At 35.7% G+C, this 10,647-nt stretch overlaps 1 long non-coding RNA gene across 1 annotated transcript; it reads right to left on the bottom strand.

Moving 5' to 3' along the window:
• Positions 1–2,115: 2,115 nt before the first annotated feature.
• On the bottom strand, positions 2,116–3,375 carry LOC145563884 (uncharacterized). The gene is made up of 3 exons (XR_014094655.1): positions 2,595–3,375; positions 2,307–2,361; positions 2,116–2,220 (listed from the first exon to the last, which is right to left on the bottom strand). It is a non-coding gene; the product is annotated as an uncharacterized LOC145563884 (long non-coding RNA).
• Between the last annotated feature and the right edge of the window lie 7,272 nt (positions 3,376–10,647).

The raw sequence follows: 10,647 nt of genomic DNA, 5'->3' as shown, positions 1-10,647 counted from the left end.
ACACATCACGCTAAGACACGAACGAAGCTACATAGATCACATATTGGTCGACAATGGGTCTGCATTAGACATATGCTCTCGAGGATTCCTTTACAGTTTGGGTTACACAGATTCATATATTAATCCTCTTTCTTACACAATTCTTGGTTTTGATGATACGCCACGAGAAGTAACTGGGTACATCATTCTGCCCTTAAGTTACGAGACCATGGTTTTTTCTGTCAGATTTATGGTCATTAATTGTCCGACTTCATATAACTTACTCTTAGGAAGGCCTTGGCTACACGAGTATAAAGGGGTTGCATCGACTCTCCATCAAAAAGTAAAGTTGGTAACGCCACTTGGGGTGATTACCATTCCAGGAGACCTTACAAACGAAGCGTATAATTGAGGATGGATAAATCCTCAAAGGTATAGGATGGACAACATCTTCATTTTGATGGAAAGAAAGCAACCCAATCTGTATGACAAGATGCAAAGGGATTCTACAACGACGTCTAGCAAATCAATGGTTTACCACATCGAAGTTACAAGCTAAAAAAAAAAAAAAACTCCATTGACGAACTTTATATGTATTATGTATTTATTTTTCAGTTGCAAAAAAATGTATGACTAGTAGTAAAAGAACCAAAATAATAATAATAATAATAAGGAATAATAACATGCTTCGAAGAGCTACGTTTGGGCCTGATTCTCGAAGAACACCTTTGTTTCGGGATACGTAGGCAGCCACTACTACAAAAAGCGTGTTTTTTGGACGCTTTTTAATCCTTTTTTCGATGCTAAAAAGCGTCGAAAAATTATTTCTCGACGCTGCAAAAAAGCGTCGCAAATCCATGAGTTGAAAATTCTTCTGAGACACAAAAAAGCGTCGAGATTCTCGACGCTTTTTATTGTCCAAACTAATATACGACGCGTCGAAAATTACGCATTTCGCGCATTATCCCAAATGTATGTAGTTTTTTAGCGACGATTTTTCCTGTCCACATAATCAAATTTAGCGACGCTTTTTGTTTTCTTGCGTTTATTTGTGTCAGCCTATGGTATGGCGGGAAAGTCTTTGAAATTTGAAAATGTGCAATTATGTAGACATTAAAAAGCGTCTAGATTTATTTTTTAAGCTTTTTTTTCTTTTATCAATTTATCATCATAAATACATTATAATTATTTAAATTTATCATAAATTAAATTAATTAATAACATTAAAATAAAAATAAACAAAAATTCTATATAACTAGATTTAAAAAAAAACAATAATTAATCAACAATAAAAAGAGTACGTAGTTAATTACCAAATTTAGAAAAGAAAACATCAACACAGTACAATCAATAAATAAAAAAAAAATGGTTGCATATTATAGTATGTAGCTTGTCCCTAAATAAATACATCACTAATATAAGACTAAAAACCAAAATAGATAGATGATGGCCACATTGATTGATATAGTCGCTTGTTGGTGCTCAAGTGTCCCGGCGTATTCTTTTGTTGCACCTACATTGCCTTTTCCAATCTTCAAAAAAAAAAAATACAAAGTATAAATTAGTCTAAATCATTTTTTACCAGAGCAACCACCATTACACATATGAATAACTTGATCACACTCAGTTCATACTTCATATATTTTTTAACACAAAGGAAGCATATTCATATTATATCATAATATAACTGATGAAATAAATCATCAGCACAAAAGAAGGAAAGTTGCTGAATTTAACCAGCAATCCTAACAAAAGGAAAGTAGAGGGCATATGATACCACACTAAACTTTCAAAATTTATTCTGATCGCAGCCATATTAGCATCAAAATTTATTCTGATCGCACCAGAAGATGGCAGCCTCCAATCACAAAAAAAAAATTAAATACCAAAAACAAATTATTAGAGGTGGACCAACTTTGATAGCATCTACTTTAAGTGGAAAGAATTAAATAAGAGGCAAACCTTGCAACATGCTGAGAATATAAATGGTGCATTAACGATGTAATAAGTATCAGTCTTCTCTGGATAGTTCAAGTCGTCGATAGTTGTTATTATAGTCAGTAGCTGCAAATGAACAGAAGCAATAAAATTATGACCAATCTATCCATCAAATCTCATCTCAACTAACTCACCTTTTGCCTTTAGAATGTCCAATATAATCAATCCCATTCAGCCAATGACTATGAAATCCATCCGCAATCATCTCAGCTCGAGAATAAAACTGATACCCCACATCAATTCCTGCACATTCCACAAACAACGGAATCCAGTTAGTCTCAGGACTGAGATAATAAGAAATCCTTTTTGCTCGGGTTACAAGCACCAACCAGGAAGAGAACCAATTGTCTTCTCAGGATACAATATTTCATTCTCCCCTCTCATCTGTCACCAACACATTGTAAACAAGTCAAACAACAAATGTAAGTACAACTTGTAATGATTTCACAGCAGGAAGAGTCTAGAAAATGCATGGACAAAAATCATATGTGCTTCCAACAACAGCACCACAAAAGTTGACACTGCAAGAGAAAGATACATATAAAGCAACTCAATCCCCTAATTATCATTAAACACACTTTTTAAATGGTAAAAGGGCCAAAAAGTGATTAACTTACAGATGCTTTGTCATATGTACTATGCCTCACACCGACAGCAATAACAGATATACCCTGATAAACACATAAACCACCTTCAGTTGAAATAATACAATTGCAATTCTGTATTGAGCAGTACCAGAAGTCAAATGCACCCAGAGGATATAGATGAAGGTAGTTTACCTCTTTTGAGTAGCCTGAAAGTCCTACAAGCTGAGTCACGTACTTTTCAGTACAGATCCGCAGGAACTATTGATTTCTGGGCAAATTAAATTACTAGATTAGGATGTTAGGTCATACATACATGCTCCTCATGATAATCCACCTTACATAAAAAGACTCAAACTTCCTAAAAGACATTGAATCGTATTACAAAAGAGAAATTTTAAGAAATCAAAAAAAAAAAAAAAATTTGAATGATGAGAGAAGTCAAGAGACATGCAAATCCAATAGTAAATTCAGAGCAAGAGATCGATTTTGAACCTTATTAATTAATATTTAAATTTAGATAGCCATTTTCAAATACCAGATTTGATTAATTGGACTTTGATTCAAAAAAAAAAAAATGAGTTTAGGGTTAATAACAAACCTAATTTCATGTAAAGAAAGCGAATACTGAAAGAGATAAAGCAAATCAAGAATAAAAAACTAGCAATCTGCACCAACTCAGCTGATTAAACACTATCTAAACCCAAAATCACACAGATGTAAACAAGAATAAACAAAAAAATCTCTAATTTAAAAAAATATATAAATTGAAGAATGAAATCACCTAACCTTCTCCAATACCCCAGCCTTCTGCAAAATCAGCACTAGAAGGTCTCGCCATGGATCTCGACTTCATAACTCCAAGGTTTTTCACTAATCCTTCTGCACAAAATAATCGAGCAATCTGGGGATCTAAGAGTTTATTCAAATGAAAATTAAAAAAAAAATTGAGTAGAATAAAATCACCACCATCAGCCTTAACGTGTGAAGATATGCAACCAATCCTTTGACTACTTTGGGTGGAGTTTGGTAAACTCAAGTTACCCATGAGATTGATATCCTAAAGCGATTCACTATCATTGTAATCCTTTGACTACTTTCAATCAAACACCATCAACCTTTCCTCTAAATATTGAATCAATTATCGTAATTAATATCCAAGTTAAAACAACACATAGGTTGTCGACGCCATTTAGAGTAGAGATGTTGGCTTCTACCATCAAGAATCGAGTTTCAGATAGAATGTCTCCTCCATAATAACCCATTCTCTGAGTCATCCACCATAGCTTGAACCTGAATACACACATAAAACACATCCCCTTACACGCATAAAATATACAATTACTAAATCAACAAACTTTCAAGCTCTCTCTACAAGCAATAATTGAATTGAATATGAACAAATCGAGTTGTATATCTATAAAGTAAATTTGTATTGAATTAAGAAAACTGAATCTAGTAATATCGAATAGATCAACAAAAAACCAAAAAAGAGAATTATGGAGAAAACAAACAAGAGCTAAATAATATACCCAAGAGAGAGATGGTAGAGAAGAGCCTAGACAGCATAAAAAATAAAACACTCAAACCAGTCATATCAAAGTCAGAACTTTTTATACAAAATAAGAATTATGATCATGAACTAATCCACAAACGAGCCAAGATAGACAGATATCCTTCTTTATTATCCGTTATTATAATAAAGAATCTAAATTATCACAAAATAAACTGACTTTCATAAATTTCATATATACAAGCGCTAAGACAAGGCCCTCACAAAATTGTTTCAGCAAACATCTCTAGCAAAATATCTTATGATTCAGTTGAAAAGGGAAAATCTCAGAGTTAATAACTAAACACCCAGCAGATCGAGAAAATAAAAATGGAATATCTCCAATAGTAGTTTAGTTACAAAGAATACAAAAACAAAGGATCAGACTAATCAGCTAAACCCAGAACAATTATATGAGACAACTAAAATGATAAATTTAAAGTTCTGATCTCATTCATCATCTCTCAGCTGTACACACTACAGTCATTTGGACTACACGAAATGAATGCAAAAATGTAACAAGTATTAGGCTGAAGCAAGATAGCTAGAAAACATAGACTAATGAGGCTTTGTTTGTGAATACTAATGAACTAGCAGCAGCGAATGTCATCTACTGATACTATAATTAAAGCAATCAAATTTGTACTATATTCCTTCAAGTGGGATTTGAACGAACAAAAAGACTAACAGTTATAATTAAAGCAATCAAATTTGTAATGTGTTTCTTCATTAATGCCCATGTATTTAATTTTGACCATCACTCTGCTCATTAGGCAATGAAAATTAAATAAGATCAGAAAAAAAACCTATCAGCAATTAACAACTTATCAGAAAACATAACTTTAGAAACATAGATATGTAATGGACCGTAATTTGGGGTTTCCATGTTGTTGTACAAGAGAAGGGGAAGGTGTAGGGGCAGAATAGGCCAAGCATAACAAGCCTCCAAAAGTCTCTAGGGGACAGTAGCAGTAGCCTAAAGTTATCAACCTTGTAAGCAATCTGCTGTTATATATCAATCAAAATACTCAAGCTTTATATTAACTAAAAATCCTAGTCTATTACAAGTACAAATATTGCATCAGCTTCTGCTTCCAATAAATTTATATTGGAATGGATTTATATTGGAATGTATAGCAAATGCACAACACACACTTTCATAAAGCATTCCATTTCCTATGTTGCTAGATGTATCAGACATCCTAATTAAGTCATCTAAAGTTCTATAATTCGTTGCAACTAAAATTAAACTAAGTTCATGAACAATTGAACAATAAAATTCTAGAGAATGATCAAAACAGTAACAAAAAAAGAAGAATAGAACTTACCTTGGTTTAAGTCGACTACAGAAATTCCCCAAAACAGAGCCAAAATATCTTGAATTGAGGAGCATAAACCCTAAATTTCTTTGAGTTGTGCGACATAAATATTTTGCAATCAATGAACCCTAAGTTCAAAAATGAAACACAAAAATCAGTAATTTTAGACTTCGTGCAAAAATTAACAAGAAAAAAAAAGTAAAATTCACCAGTTCTAGAGCCTAAATGCAAGAGAATCGAGTTTAAACCCTAACTACTATATAGGCCGACGAATTGAATCGAATTTTAGTGTTTATTGGCCGAATTTGCTAGAATTTTTTGTTTAAATTTTGTTGGGAATCACCGTAAATGGAAGAAATTACCAGGGAGAGAGAGGAGAGGAAGAAATTAACAAGGATACGAACAATGAGATTAAATTTCTTTGAAGTACTGAGATCTGAGAGAGAGAGAGAGAGAGAGAGAGGGTTTCTTAATTTCTTATGCGTGTTAGTGTGTGGGTACAAGGCTATTTCTGTTTTTTTTTTATTTTAAATTGTTCCTTATACGAGTACACCGTTTTTGGGTTGCCTTGAGTCACGTGCTGAAATTGTCAACGCTTTTTCTTGTCAAGAAGATCATTTGACACATAAAAGCGTCGAAAAAATGCGGAAATATATTTTTCCACTGACGCCCCACTAAATGTGTCGAGCAAATAGCGTCCAAAAACCAAGGGATTTGTAGTATTAGTGAGCCTTTGGGCGCGGCTTTTGCACTTATCGAATTTATTTTTTTGTTGTTTCAGGATGCACGGTGCTAAAGCATTAATGATTGACATTACCATCCTAATAGTGTTTTCATATGTAACAGGGACACAGGTCCTATTTCTATTTCCATGTCTCTTTATATATACTTTTTGCAAAGCGGGAAATGAAAAAGTAGAAAGAACTTTTTGACGTTGATTAAGTAATTCGCAATTGTACCCCATCGTTGAACCAATCCTCCATTTTAGAAAACTTTAGGATGGCAAAACTCGTACTTGTTCTTAATTTATATAATTTATTTGCGTAAAACAAAATTCTTTATTCATGCATTAAGGACCAAGTACAAAAGCTAATAAGGACCAAAGCTAATAAGGACCAATTAAAATTTTAGTGGATGGAGGAATTTCAAACTCTTCATGATGACCCCAGGGGAATCTTTGACAGTGCTCAGCAAGAAATAAAGCCCCTTTTAGATCCCCTTGCAAGAAATGTCGTATAATAATTTCCCAATTATGTGAGCACATAATTTGGAGTATATCGCATAACATTAACTCAACCTCTGTGGTGGAGATGTCTAAACTAGCCAAGGCTAGATTATAAATACCGACATCTACCAGCACTTCCAAATGCTTCAGTCGTAGCAATCGAGCCTTTTTTAGACCTTGTTGTAGTAACGATAAGACAAAGAGCGATAGGCCAGGCCCTTTAACTTTAGAACCAAACCCGATCACCAAGTTTTCCTCAGCATTCCGTAATGTGAACCCACCCCTACTTTTGAATGCACCATCGGAGATGGCTGGGTAAGAGAGTGTGTGAGGTTTTGTGTGCACCCAAGGATCAGTTATTTGAGCCTTTGAAAATATGTCCATTAAAGAAAACAGACCCCTTTGGCCTATTGTCCATAATTTTTCGGGAATTGTGAATGAAGGAATTCTAGATTCAGGTATTTTTTGAAGGAAACTTTCTTTATAACGCAAATTACTCGACGGCCCACCCATTGCTGCCTTTAAGCGATCATGTGAAGTAAAATCCGATAAATTTAACCAGGCTTGGTTAGCATAAATTTGGCTCGGACCCTTCCCTTCTCGTAATGGAACCTTTAAGGAAGTCCTATGATGTGAAACATAGGAAGATAAACTTATTGAATCTGCAGTTACTTGATTCAAAGAAAAGAAACATGTTTCGCTCCACAAAAATAAAATTGGTGGGAGAGAGCCGGACCCACGGAAGACTGAAAATGTTCGGATACTGAAACTCTTTGCTACCTCTTCGCCTATTTTAGGGCCAGAAAGAAGAAGCACAAAACAAGTAGGTTGGTATGTTTTGAGTAGCATGAGGAGATGACTGGGAGGTCGAGTCATAGGTTGATCTCGAACGTCCTACAACAACAATCTAAGTGCCCTATGACTTGTAAGGTTGACAGGTAATGGGGATGTCAAGCTAGAACTCTCTTCGGAGTTATAAGGAAAAGGGAGTGTTTTGTGACTTATGATGGCCAAAATAGAATAAGTCAAGCTTAAAGGGAACTGTAGACTTAGAGACATGGCTATAACCATAGTGTCCGCCACGAATAGAACTAAGGACTCTAAAGGATCACTCATACGAAACGTTTGAGAGAAATTATCTACCAACACAGGCCTCACTAACGGAGTAGGAGAAGTAGTTGTGGGGAGAATTTGGTTAGAAAATCCCGTAGGAGAATCAACGACTAAGCGGTCCTCCAATGACATGGAAGCAAGAGCCGCTTCATCTTCCCTATCCCTTAAATTTTGAAGAGAAGGAGTAGGATCTTCTAAGAAAAATTGGATCAACCTCCTCACACGGGATGAATGAGAACCTTGAGGAGGCAAATTAAGATCCATGGAAATACTCCTATATAAAAAAAAAAACTTGTATGAATTCTTGCTTTTGTTGTGTAATTTTAGGAAGGGAAGGTTATATTATCTCTAGGATAAGTGATGAACTTATATATAGGCTTGAGTTTATAGTGGACCCACATATAGCGTGTCACAAAATTCAAGACACAAGGAGATAACAAACAAAATCTCCAAACTTCTAAAACAAGCTAAAGGCAAACCTATGAATCCCGACAAAATTTTTTTTAAGGAAAGGGGAATCTTTTCAAATAAGTTTATAATATCATATTAATTGGTATTTTAGGTGTTCATCTCTCAGTTAAATATTCATTAGTCATATTTCTTTTATGTTTATTTGTTACAATCATGAATTCTAACATCTTTCCTTTTTTCTTTTCTTATCACATTATCATGTCATTTTCGTTTACAGGAGTTCTATATGGACCCGTGCGGGATCTAGACTTGTTTGCCAAGCCCCTTTTAATTGTAGAAGATCCCTTTCTGCAGAGTTCTCCCCTTGCCCGATATCAGTCATATTCTCCTCCCCCAACTCTAGTAGCATGGCTGGAACTTCAAACAATGAGCAACAAAATTCGAGCTTCAGCTTAGATCCTTTCGTGGAACTTAAGGGGATGATGCAAGCCATAATCGAACGACAAGATACTGTAGAGCAAACTGTGGTGAATTTCATAAAACAAAACACACAGATGCATCCTAATGTGCCAGAATCGGAGGTAGCCTCACCATTCCCACCGGAAGTTGGAAACAATGACAGGGAAATTCCCACTAAGATTGAAGAGGAAATGACCAGGATGAAAGAAGTTTTAAAAGGTATCGCTCAGGCCGAACCATGGATGGACATCCATGGGCTAATTCTCTTTCCTAAAGCACGCCTCCCATATGGTTCTAAAATGCCTGTTCTTTCACACTTTGACGGAACAGGAAGTCCTACCAACTTCTTAAAACTCTATGTTGGCGTTATGAGCCCTTGGGGTGTAGATGAACCATTGATGGCTCAGTTATTTCAACAATATCTTGATGAAGCTACTTCACATTGGTTTTTGAATCTGGAAAATTCAAAGAAATCCACTTGGGCCGACATAGTGAGAGAGTTTTCCCACCAATATAAATACAATGAAGAAATTGATATCACGAGAAGGGATTTGGAGACAACTGCACAAAATATTAATGAAACATTTTCTTCCTTCATTACTAGATGGAGAAATAAAGCAGCTAAAATGATAAATAGGCCAAATGAAGAAGAGCAATTGGTGATGATTGTGAAAAATCTCTTTTAAAGCTCTTATCTCAACTGGGTCATTGGTTGAAGATGCCATAAAGAAGGGAGAGATCAAGAAGGAAGACTTTAACAATGGCAACTCATATAGTTCAAGGTCCGGGGCTAATAAGAAAATCACCAATAATAATGCATCTGCTTCAAAGCCTACCAACATGATATACAACATTGGGGCAACCTCAGCATTTCAACTCCGACCCCAAAGAGAATTCACTCCTTTAAATATGACATATGCCCAGGCATTCTCCAAACTATAAAAGGCCAATCTCATCCAACCTTTGAACCCAAGACCTCCACAAAGGAACCCACCACCAACCTACAACCCAAACAAACATTGTGAATTTCACCAAGGAGCCGGGCACGATATTGAAAGTTGTACGGCATTCAAACATCGACTACAAGACTTGATAAATGGTGGAAGGCTCTCTGTTGGAACCTTAGCTAACAAACCAAATAACACGCAACCTAGCATCACTAATAACCCCCTTCCAAATCACAAACCCCCTACCTCCATAAATGTCATCTCTACCTACACAAATGATTTTGACCCAACCCAATTGATCACCAGAAATGAATCTTGTGAATGTGAAGCACCAGTGACTGAGATAGGCAAGTGTCTAGATAATGAACTTTCTTCCCATAGAATCATCAAGATAAGGGGTCACGACTATACCCTCCGCAAGGATCCTTTGGGTATGATGTGTGGGGCTATAGATTACGACAATGCATACTTTATATTGGACCGTGAGGAAGATGAAGATGTTGCATCTGTAATGGCTATTGTTGAAAGAAACACTGGAGCTTATTTCTCCACTCAAAACAACTATAGGCACCCCATATGCCTTGATGACCTTAGTGATGATGAAGTAGTGGAAGTATCCCATTTAACTTGAGCAGGTCGACACTTCAAGCCCTCTTACCTTGAAGAAGATAATCCATTAGATGCTTTACGAAGAAAAGAAAAAGGGAAAGAACTAATGGTAGATGAAGTCAACATAGAAGATGATGCTATCAAGCGAATGAAGGAGGTCAATGCTAATGTTTCTATATGGAAGTTGCTTATGCACTTGCAACCTCATCGAAGCGCGGTCCTTAAGCATTTGAATGAAGCTTCGGTTGACCCATCCATTACTCCAGATCAGATTGAAGGCCTTATTTATGGTGTAGACCGTACTCTCATGTTTACAGATGAAGATCTCCCTGAAGTTTCAAACCATAATAATTCATTACACATCACTGTTCGATGCAAAGGATGGACTATACCTAGAGTTCTTGTGGATAACGGATCTGCAATCAATGTATGTCCCTATCGAGTGCTCACT

This window comes from Chenopodium album, chromosome 10 (genome assembly GCF_948465745.1).
Source record: "Chenopodium album chromosome 10, dcCheAlbu1.1, whole genome shotgun sequence".
Classification (NCBI taxonomy): Eukaryota; Viridiplantae; Streptophyta; class Magnoliopsida; order Caryophyllales; family Amaranthaceae; genus Chenopodium; species Chenopodium album.
The sequence above is the reverse complement of the archived record's forward strand: the minus strand, read 5'-3'. Positions and strand labels throughout refer to the sequence as shown.